Source organism: Coturnix japonica, chromosome 5 (genome assembly GCF_054131305.1).
Source record: "Coturnix japonica strain WE chromosome 5, WE-NBRP24, whole genome shotgun sequence".
NCBI classification, from domain to species: Eukaryota; Metazoa; Chordata; class Aves; order Galliformes; family Phasianidae; genus Coturnix; species Coturnix japonica.
Genome location: NC_140667.1, coordinates 41,832,584 through 41,850,233, shown reverse-complemented (window position 1 = coordinate 41,850,233; position 17,650 = coordinate 41,832,584). Strand labels below are relative to the sequence as shown.

General features: G+C 47.7%; 1 protein-coding gene and 1 long non-coding RNA gene across 27 annotated transcripts in view; one reads left to right on the top strand and one right to left on the bottom strand.

Annotated features, from left to right (window-relative positions):
• FOXN3 (forkhead box N3) overlaps positions 1-17,650 on the top strand; it is a 182,734-nt gene that overhangs the window by 56,213 nt on the left and 108,871 nt on the right. For 4 of the 26 annotated variants that reach the window (XM_085549337.1, XM_085549329.1, XM_085549327.1 and 1 more), the window contains exon 1: positions 15,821-15,953. The exons of 21 other annotated variants lie outside the window; for them this stretch is intronic. The gene's annotated coding sequence lies outside the window, so the exon portion shown is untranslated. Of the gene's footprint in view, positions 1-15,820; positions 15,954-17,068; positions 17,092-17,650 lie in introns of those variants that run through there. One more of the 26 variants, XM_085549336.1, reaches the window with a different exon arrangement.
• Positions 11,960-15,615, bottom strand: LOC116653457 (uncharacterized). Its single transcript, XR_014946759.1, has 2 exons — positions 14,727-15,615; positions 11,960-14,196 (listed from the first exon to the last, which is right to left on the bottom strand). It is a non-coding gene; the product is annotated as an uncharacterized LOC116653457 (long non-coding RNA).

Sequence of the window (17,650 nt, the reverse complement as noted above, 5' to 3'; positions counted from 1 at the left end):
ATACCTGGCCACTGGTGCTGACTGAGCTGATGTGAGATAAATGGCAAAGGATCTGTGTAATCATTAGAGCTGGTACAATCCTGCTGAATTTTGTAGTGCAAGCTACAAAGAAGGAGTGTGTAACTGCCATTGCAGGACAGTGGGTACTGTGGCAGAGGAGAGGTGTGGATGTATCACAGTGCTTGGTCCTTTGGGCACTTAGAGCACCTAAGAGTCTGCTTTTGTTACAGGCATATTGAATTGAGAGTTCTGGGGCTGTAGGTGAGCATAGTTGTTTTCTTGCAACATGTGAGACTTTCAGTTACTAAATTGCAAGCCCATATTCCACATGTACAAGCAGTAAGTAATACACATAGATGTACAGAAGTGATGGAAATATTATTCAGTTTGGTTTCTGTCTCTTGGTCTCCCCCCCACCCATCCCACTTAGCAGTTTGGGAGGTACTACATGTGGCTAGGAACCATCAGCAGCATCTTTCTGAAGATTCCAGTGCCACTGAAATGCAGAATAATGGCAGGCATTAGTAGATATTTCTGAGTAAAGAATAGAATGAAATTTCAAATTAGGAGAGCCCCGTGACTGTGGTTTAATTGTGGGAGCTGTCTAGTTTGGTAATGTCATCTCGTTTTATGATGTCCTCCCTGACTAGAGCTGATGCAGAAGATTGATTTGGGGTATTTTTCCAAGATCAGTTGTTAAACATGGCTCAATTAATGGTGTTCTGGGAGGTGTTCTGGTGAGAGTAATGGACACTGGTACAGAGGCAGGATGCCTTGACGGCAGATAAAGAGCCAAAGCAAGAAGAATCACAAGGTCAGAACAGAAAACTAGCACTTGAAATACAAATTAGATTGCCATAATCTTACCTCCTTCTAGAAGAGGGGTCCATCAGCCTGGCTGCTGTGGTGCAGAGCAGAACATGACAGGTATGAATGTAATCCCAGAGAAGTTTATTTCCCCCCAGCTACTTTCCTACTCTGTGTTAGGTGTTTGTTGTGCTCATCCCTGTAATATCTGAGTTGTATTTGACATTGTTGTTCAGGGATGGCACCTCGTGTCTTCTATCAGGAGCAGATCTGTAAGGAAGATCTCTATTTGCTATGGTGTGCCTTACACAGAAAAATATTTACAGTGGCTTCTTACATCCATTCCTTTTTGAAACATAAAGCTCTTCAGTGCGCGCTGAATGTCTGTTGCCTCCTCATCTCCCTGGCATTCATTATAAACTGAGAGGCCAGGGCTTTTTAAAAGGCTATTTAGATGTTTTCTGCTCTAACTTTCTCTAATAGATATATTCCTATTGATTGCAATGAGACACAGAGCAGAACAGAACAGATCAATTGAAAAGTAAAGTTAAGACAGCGAGTACACTTCTTTTCCACTTACCTTAATGGAAGCAGTTATGGCTGGATCTATCCCAGGTGTAATGCTGCTGAAGTCAATGGAGCTGTAGCAGCGATGAATTTGGCTCCTAGTGTTTTGTTTTGACCTTTTCAGAAGGTTGCTCGGTGGGAGCGAAACTATTAAACACAGCCAGTGTGATACCTCAGGTTGAAATACAGAAAAGGCAAAGCTGGAGTGAATATCACCTTTTTCATTAAGGAAGAGGCCTGACTTTTATAGAGTAAGGGCAAAAGAATTGATTCCAGATAAGTGCTAAACTTAGTTTCAGGTTTCCTTGGTGAATAACAATCCTGAGTTGGCTTTAGACTTGACCATATGATGTTTTTATAATACATAATATATATTATATAATTATATATATATTACATATTTAATAATATATAATATGTATTATATAATAATATAAAATAATGTTTTGTAACTGAGAATTTACTCTGTTAAGTACGGTTCTTATGCTCTTTTGTATCAGTAGTTTTCTGTGGAAATAAATAGGAGGCATTACTTCTGGAGCTACTTATGTATATGTAGGACAAGTTTCTAGCCGTGCTCAGTGTGTTGGCCTTTATTGGAGGATAATTTTGGATTTCAGTAGACAGCACATATACTTTACACACTGCAATTATCTCAAGAAGGCAAAGAACACAGTGAACTACCAGCCTCAAGCCATCACACTTTATCCCTTTGGATGCACTCATCTAACTAAGAGACTGCAGCTTGCTTGATGACCATTGACTGCTGGGAATTGATCCTTGGTGTTAGTCCTGCTGAACCAGTCTTTCATTCTCCACTGAAATTTCCAGTGGTCTCTGAAAGTAGGGACAGTAAACCATGCATGACAGTGAAAAAGACTTTGACAGCAAGGCAGTGTATGGCCAGAGAACTTTTGCTTCCTTTTCACATGACTGCATTTGGGAAGATGGCGAAAGCCTGAAGAAGTGCAGCAGCAGCAGGTGCAGTCCTCTGTCATCCTGAACTGGTGCCTTCTGGCCAGGCTGCAGGTGCAGAAGGCTGTCAGCTTCCAGCAGCCAAGTGACCAGAAGCAGAAGTTCCTCAGCTGCAGATTAATGGAAATAAACCATTAATAGCAAGAGTTGTGCTAGACTTGGTTGGCTTATTGAAAGGAAAACTAGGAAGAAATGCTGAGATTTGTTTAGTGGTATGACTCAGATCCTTCCTGTATAAACTAGCCTGCGCTCTCTTCTAATGAAGGTGTTGCTGCTTCCCCAGCAAGAGCTTTGTTACTTCTGTAGAGTATACGGCACCATGTTTGCCGGGTTCTTCTGAAGTGTTATCATAAACAGCTAAAGCTAAACTGTGCTTGTTAAACAAATGAACACTGCACATGTTCAGATGCATTATCCAGGCTTTAATTGTGCTCATTTGTTTAGGCCCCATCCTGTCGGGAGGCAGAGGCCTTTGGTCTGAACCGAGGCCTATGGAAGAGCCTGCAGGATGCTGCTGCATGCGGGCCTCTGACTGCTTTAATTTCTCCTATAATCTCTTCCTCTACTTAGTCCTTTTGTGCTTACTTGCTACATGCATGTGTGTGCATGTAACACACATGGCCTAACGAGGCCAATGAGAGTGTAGCACAGCGTTGCTGTGCAGCAGCATCCCGTTTGTAAAGTGATCCAGCTTTGTCTCTAAGCTGGTTTTAAAAATAATTGCTGCATGGAGTCTCACAGCCATCCTGATTAGTGATTTAAAACTTCTGGACTCGGTAACTCTATCTTCATTAGGAAGATCTGTTTTTATAATAATTGTTTCTAAAGAGGAGCTGGGGGATTATTAAGAGATGGCATTCATTATCAGGAAAAATACCACCAAGAAATTTCCGAGACAAATGTTGATGTCCTGCATAATGTTCTTTTTCTTCTTCTTTTTTTTTTTTTTTTTTTTTTTCCACAAGGAAACAGAACTTTATTTAAATAGCATAACTATCTTAATAATTATCTTGAAAGCTAAATTGGATTTTAATCCTAAGAAAGCTCTGTGAGTTCTAGGTGGCCAGCACCTGAGAGCTTAGCAGCTGGGAAAGGCTAAGGCTCCTTTTTTGGTTTGTGTGTGTGAGGGAAACACCAGGAAAAGAACCATAGAGAAGTAGTAATGTCATTGACAAGGAAAGGCTTTGGTGGGATCTGGCATCTAGGAAGCAGGCTAAGTTGGAGGGAAGTGAAGTTGGGTAGGAGGAACCAAGTTTGGGGCTCAAGAGGTGAATGTTGGGAGATGAAGATCAAAGATTTATTTCATGTTTTGTTCTTAAGTGTGTGGGTTAGAAGAGGGATCGGTAGCTAGAAAATTTGCTGGAAGACTGTGTGATGTCTCAGTAATTAGCAAGTGGGTTTGCTGGTGCAGAAGCACAGCTGCTGAATGCCTCAGCATAGGAAGAGCTGGGTAGAGCAAAGCGCTGCTGAGTTTCTTGAGGTTTTCTTTACAGAAATTAGATTTAGTGCAGATCAAAAGCAACAATAATACACTGATATGTGGAAGCTGCGAGATCAGCGTCAGCTGTCCATCTCTGCAGTCAAAGAACTACACGTATCCCTGGATACTTCTCACATCTGAAATGTTTTTTACTGAAAGACTTCTGTCTTTGTAGAGGACATAATTATAGATAGAGAAGGAGCGAATGTGTTCCCCCTTTTTTTTTCCCCCTGAAGCTCAACTTTGCCTTCTTGATGTTTGTTTTGGTTATTGTGGCTTCTGAGGCTTTTTAAAATGAGTGTTTATTTCTTAGACAGAGTGCTTGGGAGTGCTGTGGAATGGCTGAGGCTGCAGAAAACAATATTTCAGCGAAAGGGAATGAGAAAGTAAATTTTCTCTGAGGAGATAAGTTTCTGAATGATTGTTTACGTCTGCATTCAGAAGAAAGGAAATGAATATTGCTCATGGAAGCTGTGAGATGGTCATGAGAGAAGGAAGCCATTATTAATTAATCATCAATTTTTATTTGAATATTTATGTGGCGCTGTGTGGCTGGTGCCCCACAGGGGAAGAGGATCATCTCCCTGCTTGAGGAGCCTACATTCTAAATTTAACGGTGGCAAGGACTTCTTGTGGCAGATGATGTGTTCTCATCATTCCCTGCTCTGCCTCAGCTTTTCAGCCGAATACCAGTTTAATTCCCTGTCCCGTAATTCTTCTTTTGCCCACTGATGGAGGGGAGCCTGTGCTGCACAGGAGTGGTGAGATCAGAGTCTATGAGGGCACAATCAATGCAGTAAACAGAGAGGCAGGATTAGAGGTCTGATCTCAGAGCTGTATCTTGCAATCCTTTACCCAGAACTGTAAAGTAAATAAAACCTTTCCAAGAATAAAGAGCGTGGGATTTGATGCCAATTTGGAAAGACCTGTACTTCCTGTGCCCTCTGACTGCAGTGAACATAAGGCCTTTTTTTTCCCCCTCCCCAAAAATCCTAATGGTGCACACTTAATGCACACTTAATTAATTAAGGCACGCTTCACAGTTAGACTTTGTGGTAGCAATACTGAAAGGTTATTGGTGTGGATGTTTGCTCTTTCTATAGCCGCGTTCCTATTTCTGTGTTTTGAGGCAATTGTTCTTAGATATGCTGTGCCTGTACCTGGTGCTATGCTCAGCTGGCAGCAGTCAGTGGGGAAGTGAACTCCAACAGATGTATTCCGATAAAAACCATATATTTAGTTCCTAGTAATTAGCTGATATATCACAAGGTTATGTAGCGTGAGTAGTTCTGCAAAGCATCAAACTAAACTCTTTGATTCAAAGAATACGTGTATGTGACAGCCCACTTGAAGTGGAGTTCATTTGAAAGGGCAGCTGAAAATACATGTGTTGTACCAAAAGATACCAACATTAACGTAAAGCACCTTCATTGTCAGAGCATCATGTAGTGGTTAGAACAGAAAATGAGAGTCAATCAGTCGAGGTTCTATTTCTGGCTCCAGCATATCTTCACTGAAGTCAAGTTAATTGGAGTTCAGTACAGAAATCTCCCCATATATAGGATTTTTTTATCCACTCTTGCAACTCTCTTTGACTTTCTAGAGCAATCTTTTAGATGATGAAGGAAAGCTGTGGGTTCTTTTATTCATTATGGCAATATTTTTGAGTAGGCATCAGAGCATTGGCCATGGGACTTCAGTGATGAGAGAAATCAGGGGAAGTCTGTAGCTATTGCCAGGTGCCGGTCTTGATCAGAAATCAGTTGCTTCACTGCAATTTTGTGTAGGTATTTTTCACTCTCAGGTGCCCTATTTAAATAAAAGACATGGCAATGTAAATGAAATGGCCTCTGCCAAGAAATTATTTGGCAGTGTTTATATCACCTTAGCTGGCTTAGTCCCACATTGTGCCAAGGGTGCTGTCTCTGCATGGAGCTCTGCACGTTCCTTTTGGGGTATCAGGCCCCCCTAAAAGTGACACCTAAACCAGCAATTGTTTTGCACAGTCCTGAAATAACTCACAGGAGAAACCGTGCAACACAATGTGTGACTATTTTATGGTCAGTGAAAGGCAGAAATTAAAAGTAGGATCATCAGAACAGAGGGAGGTACCACGGAGCAGTGCCAGGCAGGAGTTCATTCTCTATTTTGGGATGTTTCCTGGATGAGTATATTGATCTAGGTTAATAGGTAGGATAACCAAGCCAGTAATAAAAGCTCAGGGTAAATCATTTTTCTGTGATATGGTTGTGGGTGATGATTGGCAGTGCCAGGACAGAAGCTCCAGCACACTGAAGGTCAGCAAGTCAGCTTGGGCAGCTCATGTAGGGAAAGTCCTTCCCTGTTGTGGAAAGGAAGAGTCTGACTGGAGAAGTGCTTAGGAGTGATCAGGATCTCCTTGGGAGGTTACAAATGAGTTGGTTGTAGCCACAGTAATACAAAAGACGCATGCCCCTTCATCTTTATCCAGCTGTGCAGTAGTGCCTTGGTTCTCAGAGCACAGTTTCCATCACTGTCACAAGTCTGCGACAGGAGTCCAGCAGTTTGGTAGATGAGCAAGGTTCATGTCCATGGTGCTGTTCCTCAGGGCTGCCTCTTGCAGTGAGAGCAGCAGTATGGCTGCAGCCCAGGATGAATAGCAGCGTGATGCCTCACACCTGGGAGAAGGGGATCAAAACAATAGAAGTATAGCTGGCTGCAGCGTGCTTCACCTGTAATCCTGTACACGTACAGGAAAATGTCTGTAGGTTATCCCATCCAGCAGCTGATACGATCTATACTATTTTGCCTGAAGCCATTCTGGAGACTACAGAGAAAGTATTAGTGATCTGCAGGAGAAGCCAGGCTGCCTGATGTGGATGTAACATTAGATTCAGCCATAAGACTGGGAGCCACAGAATTTGTTAATCAGAGTCTGCTTTTTCTGGTCAATCTCCTTGGGATATTAACTCGCATTGTTCTAACTCAAGCTCTTCTCCAGGTGGTTTATAAAACAAGAGAGCTTTTTTTGCCCTGTTAATTTCCTGAAGCACAAAGTATTGCTTTCTTGTTTTAAATAAAGCTCCTGTTCTATTTTGGAATAACATAATGAGTGAAAAATGACTTTATCCATCCTGGTGGCAGGACAGCAGTTTGATACGCTGCCAGCCACAGAACCTGGATCAGAAACAAATTTGGGTTCCCAGGCTCTGTGCCAGATGAGCTGAGACATATTTTGGAGGTGATGTACTTGGACTCCAGGAGGAGGTTGTTGACTGTGCTGAGCTGCTTTCAGAAACATCCTGCCAGCTGATCCACAAAGCACTACTGCTCCTTGCCTCAAAATGGAGAGCTCTCCTGGCCAACGTTGTCTGTGGCTGTTTGAAGGTGCTCCAAAGGAACTGGATGCGCAGGTGAAGAATTAGAATTACTCTAGGTAGAAATTAAGGAATTCCTGCATATCTGTTCATCCCTATTTATTACTTAGTGTTGTATTGATCCAAACACAAGCTATCACGCATAACAGCAACTACAGCTTGTGGAAGGGCACTTGCCCTTTTCATATGGAGCCAGAGCTGAAATCTGCATATAAGATGTCCCGAGGACACCTCTCCTCACTGCTACCCACTAAACTTGACCTAACTTCATGCCATTCTGAAACCACGATCATGCTGTCCCTTCCTCAGAGCCTATTTTTGTCTCCCTGACCATTTCCACCCTGGCCATGCAGGTGTCAGGTATAAGGCTGCCACTTGGCTGGAGAACCCCACTGAGAAACTGAAGCTGTGGGTTTTTTAAAGGACAGAGCCCACGCAGGGCCTGGCCCCTTACAGCCCGAGTCTGGGTGAGACAGCATCTTCCAGCTGCTGTTCTCTCTATGGATAAAGATATTTTCAGCTGGAATGATCTGCTTCCGCATTTTGTATGGACGTATTAAGTGCTTGGAAATGTTCCAGGTACTTGAAGTGAGACTATAAAGCAAGAAGTGACTACAAGGGAAAACATGCTGTTTGAACTGTTGTGTAGAAAAAGAACACCCTTTCCTCTTATCTGAGCAGGTGCAATATTGTTAATTATGGTTGTGTGTTCAGGTGGTCATTAATGGGTATGTTTATGTGTTATCTTTAATTGTCTGTTTGTAACTTCAATTACTTTAAAAAAAAATGAAATGTAGAAATAAGAGTATTAGTAGCAGTCTGAGCAGTAGGAAGCATCTATAAACTTGAGGAGTCTGCATAAACATGAGTCATGCCATAGAGATACACAATAATTCCTTACTATTCACATATCACAAGGAATAGGGGGCTTCAACTTAAGCTGTCAGGTGTTGGATTTAGAGCAAAGGAAGATTTTTTTTCCACAGTTGATAGCTAAAACATGGAACTCCTTGCTGTAGCTGCTGGTACTGAAACTTGTGTGTTATTATATGACTTTTTTCAGGTAAATTGATAGGGGAAAAGGTGTGTTTGTAGCATAATACGGCGTCTGCCCACATCTTTAGCTGGAGAAGCTTTTAAGCAGCAGGTTAATGTTGGCGTAAATCCAGGGATGTAGTGAAGTAGTGCGTAGGAAAGCCATGGTGCACTGGGATACCTAAAGGCAGCTTCATGTTTTAACAGCACAACCAAAGCACAGAGGAGCCCAACCTTCCTGACAGATAAGCATACAGGAGGGTCTTGAGAACCATGAGATTATGTGCTTTGCAGAGCCGAGGAGTTGCAGGAGCAGTTTTTCAGCAAAGATAACAGTTGTTACACGTCTTTGTGTTGGGCTGGGTTTGCCCACAGGATGAAGTGTGATCCATCTGCCTTCACCTCAGCCACATCAGCTGGCCCCAGGGTGGTGGTGTGGGTTTCCCGGCTGTCTGACTTACCCATGGCATGGCAGTCTTTGTGAATTAGCTGGAAGTGGTGTCTCAAGGCTCCCCAGTGACTTCTCAAGCCGAAGCCATACATGGCACACTTAACCAAATGAGTGGCGTTGACCAGTGAAGGGATGCTCCCAACCAGATGAGTGGCACTAACCAGCCAAGAAATAAATCTTTAGTCAAAGTTCAGCATTGGTTTTGTTTCACACAGTTAAAAGTTACACTGTCAGTTTGTTTGCTGTTCATCCCCTGTGTCTGGTATTCCTCTGATTTTGGAGCCAACTGAGGGTTGTTTTTATTTGGATCGGATCATGTCTCGGGGCAAAAACTGACATCATTGCTGGGCATCATTAGGGAAATGAGGAGCAGGGTGTGGGGATGCGGGTGCAGGAAGAGCCTTTGTTTCCCACCACTGAACTGGGAGGTGAACTCCACTCACCAGACTGGTTGGTGGGGTCCGGCATGTGACAGGATTTCAAAGCCGCCCTTTGCCAACACCCTTCAGCTATGAGAGGCTCAGGAATCTTGTCAGGTGGAGAGCTGCTGATAAGTTAAGACTTGCATTGCTATGTGGAGCAGACATTGCTCTCAGTGTTTGTTGGAGGATTTGGGTTGATTATTTTTTTTAATCATCATTTTAAAGAGTAGCACTCACGGAGCCTTGGGGACTCAGTGTGTCTCAGGTAAATTCAGGATCGTGGAGGTAAACACAAAGACTGATCATACAGTTTTTGGTAGGCAGTAAAGCTCTTTCTTTTAAGTAGCACAGAAGTTCTTCCTCTGCTTGGTTGTAACATTTCCAGTTTGGAAAAGAAAGAGCAATCAGTTAGAATAGCAGTGGTTATTTAATTGGTGAACTTTTTTGCTAGCTTCTTTTTATTCCACGTGTCTGACTTACCCATGGCATGGCAGCCTATGGTTTTGACGTTGCTTTGCACTTCCCGTGCTTTACAAATTACCTTGCTGTATACCTTATGTAGCAACTGGACTTTACTGTGTAACTTCTGGCTTTTTCTTTTGTCCGGTTGGTTTTGACCTTCGGAGTTGGGTTGTGTAACCAGAGGTGCGAGTAATGTTTTTTTCCACTGAAGATGAGGTGCGTGTCATACCTCAAGTGTCTTTAATGTCACTTTGTAATTGCTAGTTCAACATGTTGCCAGATACTGAGCTGTAACACGTAGATACTGTGAGCAATTTATCTTGCCCAGAAAAGCATGGTGCGAGTAGAGGCAGAGCTGTGCAGCAAACACGGCTTGCACCGGGGACATAGAACCGTCTCCTATTTCATTCTAAACAGAAAAGCAGTGTTTCCAAACATATCAGAGGCACATAAAATAAATGATACTGTGCTTTCCAAGTCCTCTCTTTTTATTTTGGTGCAAATCCTGAATATTTGTAGAAGTACCGACAGGCTCTGGAGGTTCTTGCTTCCAGTTACACACTGGTGTTGCTTCCAGTTACACACACACAGGCTGGTGTGCTCTTATTTAGATCTAGCCTTCATTTTGAGGGCAGACTTCAATTTCTGAATAGTATAATTTAAAGCTATTTATAGCGCTTCGTGATTATCTGTAACTGCTAAGGAAAAATATTGGGCAGAGGAGAAATGAAGATGTATCAGCTGCAGCTCCCTCAGCCCTCCAGGCACCCGCTATCTGGATGCAGTGCAGGCCGCTGCCGGTAGCACGGGTGGCTCTCATCCCGGTATTTAAAGTTTACTTTGCTGCTTGTCTTGAGCAGGGTCAGTGTTGTAGTGAATAATTTATAGGCAGCATGAATGAGCTCATTAGTCACCTTTTCAGAGCTTAAATGAGTTTTGTGGTAGTCATTACACGAGCCTCTGTTCAGTGGCATGGTGGCCAGCTGCCTGCTCACCCAGCCTGGCTCCTCTGCTCTGCCAAAACCTCCTGTGCTTGCTTACCCAGCCTGCACCCTCACAGCACTCTTTGGTGGGCACAACCGTACGTCAGCCTTGTCTGTGCTTTGTGGGTTTAGAACGTGATGATCCTTGAGGTTCCTTCCAACCCAAGCCATCCTATGATTCATCGCTGCATCACCTAACAGAAACTCTCGTAGCTGTCTTTGCGTGGATGCGGTCTGGGAACCTGGACCTGCATCTCACAGGATTTCCTTTGAGAACAGTGTTCAAGAAATGTACAGGAAGAGTAGTGCTGAGTGGTGAGCAGAGGAAAGCGTTCTGGAATATCCTGTTGTACAATGAGCTGGAAATCAAGCTGGGAATCAATACAATCACAGCTGGAAAACCCACCCAATGGAAGCAAACAGCCAGAGGAAAACAATCACCTTCTAGCTTACAATACTAGTGGTAGCAAATTGTTTTTTTACGTCAGTTCCTGAGGAGCTCAGTTTATGAGATGTGAACACAAACTTTGCTACTGGGAAGGTCTTAGTTTTGCATCCGTGGGTACATCAGTAAGGGACAAAATCCCAAAGTCTGTGATGAAGTTTACAGGTGGTGTTCAGAAGAAATGAGGCTGGACAAAAGGTTCTGTCCAGAAGAATTAGTTTCAGGGGTCCTACAGACAATACTATTTGGGATCTTTATAAATAAAATTACTTCTCCATTATAGTTTTTCCCCAAACTTGTTATCTTCACCTCTATGCAATGTTGGGCAGCTGGTTTTCCTTCCCCTTGCTTTTAAGAACAAAAAATGCAGTTGATTTCTGGTTCTGCTGATTACTTTCATGTTTGACTTCAGCAGCCATGTGGTAAGTAGTAAAGCTGAGATAACTCCAGACCAAGTTTTGCTGCATTACACCTGTACAGCAGATAGCAGCGTCTGTGCAGTGAACCCAAGGAAATAGCTCTTTAGTTCTTACTTACGGAGCCTCTGCAGATACTGCAACAACACTAGAAGTACTGGCTGATGTTGCAATTAATTTACCAGCTGCTAGGTATGATTTCAGACCAATAAAGCCATTGCAGCTGAAGATTCCCATTAGATGTGTTTGTAGGCTTTGCTTCCCACTGGCTGGGCTACTAAAATAAGCTGCACTGGCAGAAGCGTGCCATCACCAGTATGAGCTAGGTTTATTCTTGGGTTGCTAGTAAAGTGTGTTGGTGTAATTAGACTGGCAAAGCATCTCCCATATGGACCAATTGTAATAAGTGTGTGTAGGATGAACTAGCATGCGTGCTCTTCTCCTTTGACTGCATTCACGTACAGAGATGCTTGTTGGAAGCTTGTCAGCTGTATATAATTTTAGTGCTAAGCATACTCATTTTCTCAGAAGCTGCAAGCAAGTGTTACTACAATAACATCGTAAATGTGCATACTTTATTTTAAAAGGAACTATTTCATAAAGCCTCTACATTTCGTAATAAGAAATTCATCCTATTTTATAGTGTGAAACAGAAGTGCTGTAGATATGTTTCCTCTCACTTCTGACTGAGCTTCATGTTGGTGCTCCTCTTCCCAGTTCTATTCCTGTTGGATTTCTCCAGTGGGGATAAATGAGAACTTGAGGGATAATTCAATGAAAGATTGGGAAATGCTTTGTAAATGTGATTCCACGTGTCTCGAGTGAATAAATGAAGGATAGATCTCCTGTCAGTAAGCAGAAGTAAGGTCTTCAGTACATGTGCAGCTTGTGTGACAGCACAGGCTAGTGCTTGAGGTGGGGCCAAGTTACCCTCTGATTTGCCATCGGTGAGAGGTTTGACCCCTCCTGGAAGGGTGCTGGAAGGAGGAGGCATTAATGTGGATGTGAATGGCTTGTGGTGAACAAAAGGAGGAAATGCCAAGTGGTGGGTGAAGGAAGGGGCAAAGGCTACAGAATGGTAACGGGATAAGATTGCTGGTAGCGGGGATTGTGAAAGAGGAAGCAAGCAAATACATACTGTATTCATCCTGCTCTTAATAGTTCCTGAAGGTGCTTGGCGTGCTTCTGCTCCATGCAAGATGAAATCCACTGCCTGAGAGATGACAGAGATTCAGAAACGGCAAGTGTGGTAACAGAAGCCAGTTGTTCTTCCTGGAAGAAGGAAAGGAACAAAGGGAGATGGCTGGTTGATGTTACAGCCCTGACATGTCCCACGGTGAAAGGCTGATCTCAGTGGTCGCAAGGAACACAGGCAGCAGCCCTGTCCGCTTGTGTCTTTGCTGGGTTCCATGTGCACTGGGAGCCTTTCAGAACTGAGTGTTTTGGTACAGCTGCATGTCAAATTATAAACCCTCATGAGCAAACTTAGCAGACTTGCAGCACAGCTCAGGTGAGAAGCTTGATCGTGGTGTAGAGAGAATGAGCGTGAGAAGGATGGTGGTCAGCTGGGACGTTACAGTTGGAGATTGGGGTAGAAACGATGACTTAAAAACAAGGATAAGAGGAGCATGTCTACTGTGTGGTGAGACTGGTGCAGCCACAGAGCAGTAAATAGAACTATTTAGCAAGGTGGTGTGGCATGGCTGAAATATACTGCAAAGGAAGGTGTTCACTGCTGAGTTAGGGAATGGAGTGGGTAGCTGAGCTGTGCAGGTCTGGTAGGAGCCCATGACCTTTGCTGTGCTCATTTTGCAACAATTGCTTGTAGGAGGTTATCAGGGATTCCAATCTAGGGGAGGATAAGAGATGAAGGGATACAGGGAGATGGCTGGAAATCCTTGTTAAATAAGATACTGAAACATCTTCAGTTGGTATTCTGAAATCTAAGTGGAAAGATTAGACTGTTGTATATAAGCCCGTGAGGTTAAAGTGCAGTGCTCTGCTGTCGGGACTTCTGTTTGCCTTTTAGTACTGCATATACTTTGGTCTTGGTTTACAAATAGTTTTCATCTGTCGGCGTTGCCAACTTTTTGCAAGATGAGTTAGTGTTACCTCTGTGTAACAAATGGTGAAATCAGTAACCAGGTAAATTTGGTGACTTGGCTGCGGTTACCTGATGGCCATACTTTGGATCATCTGGTGCTGCTGAAGTTTCTAAGCCAGCAGTGTGGCTTAGAGAGGCTGCATCTTCCTCTCTTCATTAGCTGTATTGAATATTGCAGCAGAAAGTCAGGAGCTGGGGAATGCCATCTCCCCAGGAAGTTGTCCCCAGGCGGCTCAGCTCTCACTGGAGGTGAAGCCAGCAGCTCTGGTTGTTGCTGGGCTTGGGGAGAGCAGAGACAGCAGCAGGAGGCTGCTCAGAGCCTGAACCAGTGGCCCGTTCCCTGCTCTCTCAGTGGTCTCTGTCCTGACTGCAGCCCTGCACTCGATCTCTTCAGCTGAATTCTCCTCCAAACACTCAGACTCTTGACTTTGCAAGCGAAGATAAATGTGACAGATCTCCACGTTAGTTGGTAAGGAGACATGTTGATTCACAAAGTGTATGGAGTACATTCAGGTGAGTGGCATTATGGCTTACTGATTTGGTTTGGGTTGAAAACAAAAACAGCCATAAGAGCTGTATACACTGATGTTCTGCTGACTGAGTGCTGGGCTGGTCAGAGGGCTCAGCTGGCGTTGTGGCTCTGCTGCCCCAGCTCTTATCTGTGAGCTGCAATCCAGCTGCTGGCCGGTCCTCCTGCAAATATGCAAGAATGTGAAACAGCGGCTGGCTGGGTCAAGGAGGGGAGGCTGTCAGCAGGAGGTCTGAGTGAGTTACGGTCTGAGCGAGTTAGGGCAGGAGTGGCTGAATGGTTTGTTTGAATGGATGGGTTTCGGCCCTGTGTCTGTGAACTACGTGGGCTCTCATCTAACATTTTTGCAGATGGAAATTGAAAAAGGTAACCAATGTCTCAGAAAACGGCAAAGAAATGCAGTGGGACGTAGCAGTGATCCCAGCTAAGCAGGGTGACACGGTGTGGGCCTGCAAGGCCTTGGGACAGCTGTCCTGACTATTCTAAAGTAAAACTGCTAAAATGCTTTTCTTCTTGGCTTAGGAATGAGTGCCGTGTGAGGCTCTGTCCGTGTTCCTGTGCTTGTAACGCACAACATTTGTGCAACAGGCCTTTTCTCTATTGGTAGAAATATTTGCAAGTATGCTAAATCTGCAAGTCTCGCTTACTCAGGGAAGAAAACACTTGGTTTTTGTGGCTCAGGTTTTGGAGGTACCTGTGTTGGAGGTGTCTTAGTGCCATGACCTTCAGAAGCTGTAAGATCAAACGCCGGGCACACAGGAGGTTGCAGTGTAATTGGCGCTGTCTGGGCTGGGCAGCTGCTTTTCGCGTTCAGATCAAGTTAGGTCACTCCCCTCGGTCTAAAAGTGGCACGCGAAGGTCGCTTTTGTTAATCGAGTTTGATACCGGTTATGTCAAGATAACTTCACCGGGACGAACTCAGGCCTGCTGTTAGAGCACAGCTCTATAGGCTGCAGGAATCAACCGTTTTGCTTCGGTTTGTTTTCCACGTTAGTGGCGGCGGCTCGCGGCCAGCGCCGTGCGGCTGTAGCGAGGTGGACCCGGGCAAGGCCGCGGCCGGGAGACCTGCGCCCGAGGAGCCCCCGCACGGCGCCGGCACGGCAGCGTCTGCAAGCGGCGGGACGACGGGAGCGGCCCCGGGGAATCGCAGGCTGCGCCGCGTTCCGCAGGAGCCGGCTGGGAGCGGGCCGGAGCTAAGGGACACGGCGCTAAGGGACACGGCGCTAAGGGACGGGGCCGAGAACCGCCCCGCTCCGTCCGTACTTGCAGCTCAGCGCCCGGCAGCCGCTCGGGGCGCAGCCGCGTGGCTCCCGGCGGGGCTGGGCTGACCGACGTGCCCCGGGCCCTGCGCTGCCGCTCCGCCCGCCGGGCCGTGTTCCCGCGGCCGCTCCCCGTCCTCTCCCGGGGTCGCGTCCCCTCGCGCAGCCGCCGCCGGTATCTCCGCGGGGCGGCCCCGGTCGGACGCCGAGCAGAGGCCGAGCCGAGCTGAGGCTCCGCGCCGCTCCGCCGCGTCCCGCCCCCGCCCGCAGCGCCGCCCGCCCTCCTTCCCTCTCTCCCTCCCTCCCCCCTTCGGGGCCGTCCCTCCCTTCGTTCCGCGGCTCTCCCGGCGCGGTGGCCCGGCCCACGTTTTCCCTCTCTCCCCTCCTCCCTGGTCATGTGTCGCCTTTTTTGTTTGCGGTGGAAACAATTTCTCGCTCTTCGGCTCTCGCCGGCCGATCCGCTGCCCGTTGGCGCGGGCTGTGTGTGCGGTGCGGCCGGGCCCCATGCTGCCGGCGGAGCGCCCCGAGCCGGGACCGCCGGGACCGCCGCGCCGCGCCCGGGGCTGGTGCTGAGGCGCCATGGCCGCCCCCGTCAGATGAAACTTGGCGCCGCGGCCTCGGACGAACACAGCGCCCGGCGCCCAGCGCTCGGCCCCCGCCAGGTGAGACCCGGCCCCGCCGCTACTTGCACGGGACTCGGCGCGAGCCGGGCCGTGTTGCCGCGCTCGGTGCCGGCCGGGCGGGACTCGCGGGGACTCGGAGCCGCCTCCGGTCCGGGCCGTAGCGGGGCAGAAGTTTGAGTCCCGCTGCGGCGCTGCTGTGCGCTCACATCTGGCCGAGCGGAGCCGTGCGCCGCCGGACTGAGCCCCCGCACGGAGCTGCGACGGTCGCCTGGCAACGCCGTTGATTGGCTGCGCCGACGGCCAATGGGCGCGCAGCCCCCAGCCCGGGCGGCGAGTGCGGTGGGAGCGGAGCGCGGGGCCGCCCCCCCCGGTACCTCCCGGTACCCCCTGATACCCCCGGTACCCCCTGATAGCCCTGATAGCCCCCGACCTCGGCGGCACCGCGCAACCACGGCGCTGTGCGGGGCCCGGCCGTGCCGGCTATGTCCAGCTGTGCCCGGCCCGGCTGTGCTGGCTGTGCCGGCTGCGGTTCCCGCGGGGAGCGGCGGGTCGGAGACGTGCGCTCCGCCGTGACCCCCGGTGTGAGCGCCGCTCCTTTGTCTGCCGCCGAATTCCTCGTTGTGTCCGCGCTCGCGTCCTTCCTCCGGGCCGAGCCGCCCCGCGGGCCGGGAACCGAGCGACGCCGCCGGGCTGGAGGCTCCGGTACCGCCCGGGGATCCGCTCCGGGAGCAGGAGGCACCGAAATAAGCGAATGAAACAGAAAGAGAGCGGCGCGTTGTCATGGCGACGGCGCAATCACATCCCTTCGCTGTCAGCCGTCGCGTAGTTCCCTGCTCGGAAGCTCCTGGGACGCAACTTCCATCCGCAGCCGGAGTTGCGCGGTGCCCACCCGGGGCTATAGCTATAGCAGCTATAGGAGCTGTAGGAGCTATAGCAGCTATAGGAGCTATAGGAGCTGTAGGAGCTGTAGGAGCTATAGCAGCTATAGGAGCTCCGGCACTGCTCGTTTCCTCCGGCTGTGTCGGCTGTGCCGTGCCTTTCCGCTCCGGTAATGGCTGCGTCGAGTGGAAGTACACGGAGAAAGACCCGAGGAACTTCCCTGTTTCGCTTTTCTGTACCGTGTGAAAGGAGCCCGTTGCGTTTCTTCCTCAGAACGACTTTCCTCCCGTTAGTCCTGGTAGATACACCACTCGTTTTGCTGCCGTCTGTGCTTTTTGTCCTTTAGAACGGTATGGGGAGTGACTGTAGGAAGTCCATCTCTGGTGGTCCGTGGGTGCAGAGGATCTCTGCCCTTCTCTGCACTCGCACAGGAGGCTGCCTGCATTGAAGTGCATTGATCCTCACCAGTGTTTATGTTGCTGCTGGCCGTGCCCCCAGTCCCGGCAGTGTTACTGCACGGCAGTGGCAGTGGGGCTGTGCTGCTGCTCCTGGAGCTCTGCTGCTGTTCACGAGCTGCTCCAACCCCCCCCCCCCAGCCACACGGGTCCCCCCATCCCTGTCAGCTCACCCTGCGCTCAGCTCCCAGCACCTTCCTCCTGCCTTGGGCCATGGCTGGGGCAGCTCGATGCAGGTTAAAGCCCTCTCTGTTTACATACACTTTCAAAGTGCTCTATTCCTCTGGTGCTTGTTTCCCCGTGTCTTGGCCCTGGTCCCAAAGCTACTGTGTGCTGCTTGCCCTCCCTCCCTCCTGTTCTGCTTTGGAAGTTGTGCTGTAATGTTTCAGTTGTGCTGCAGCA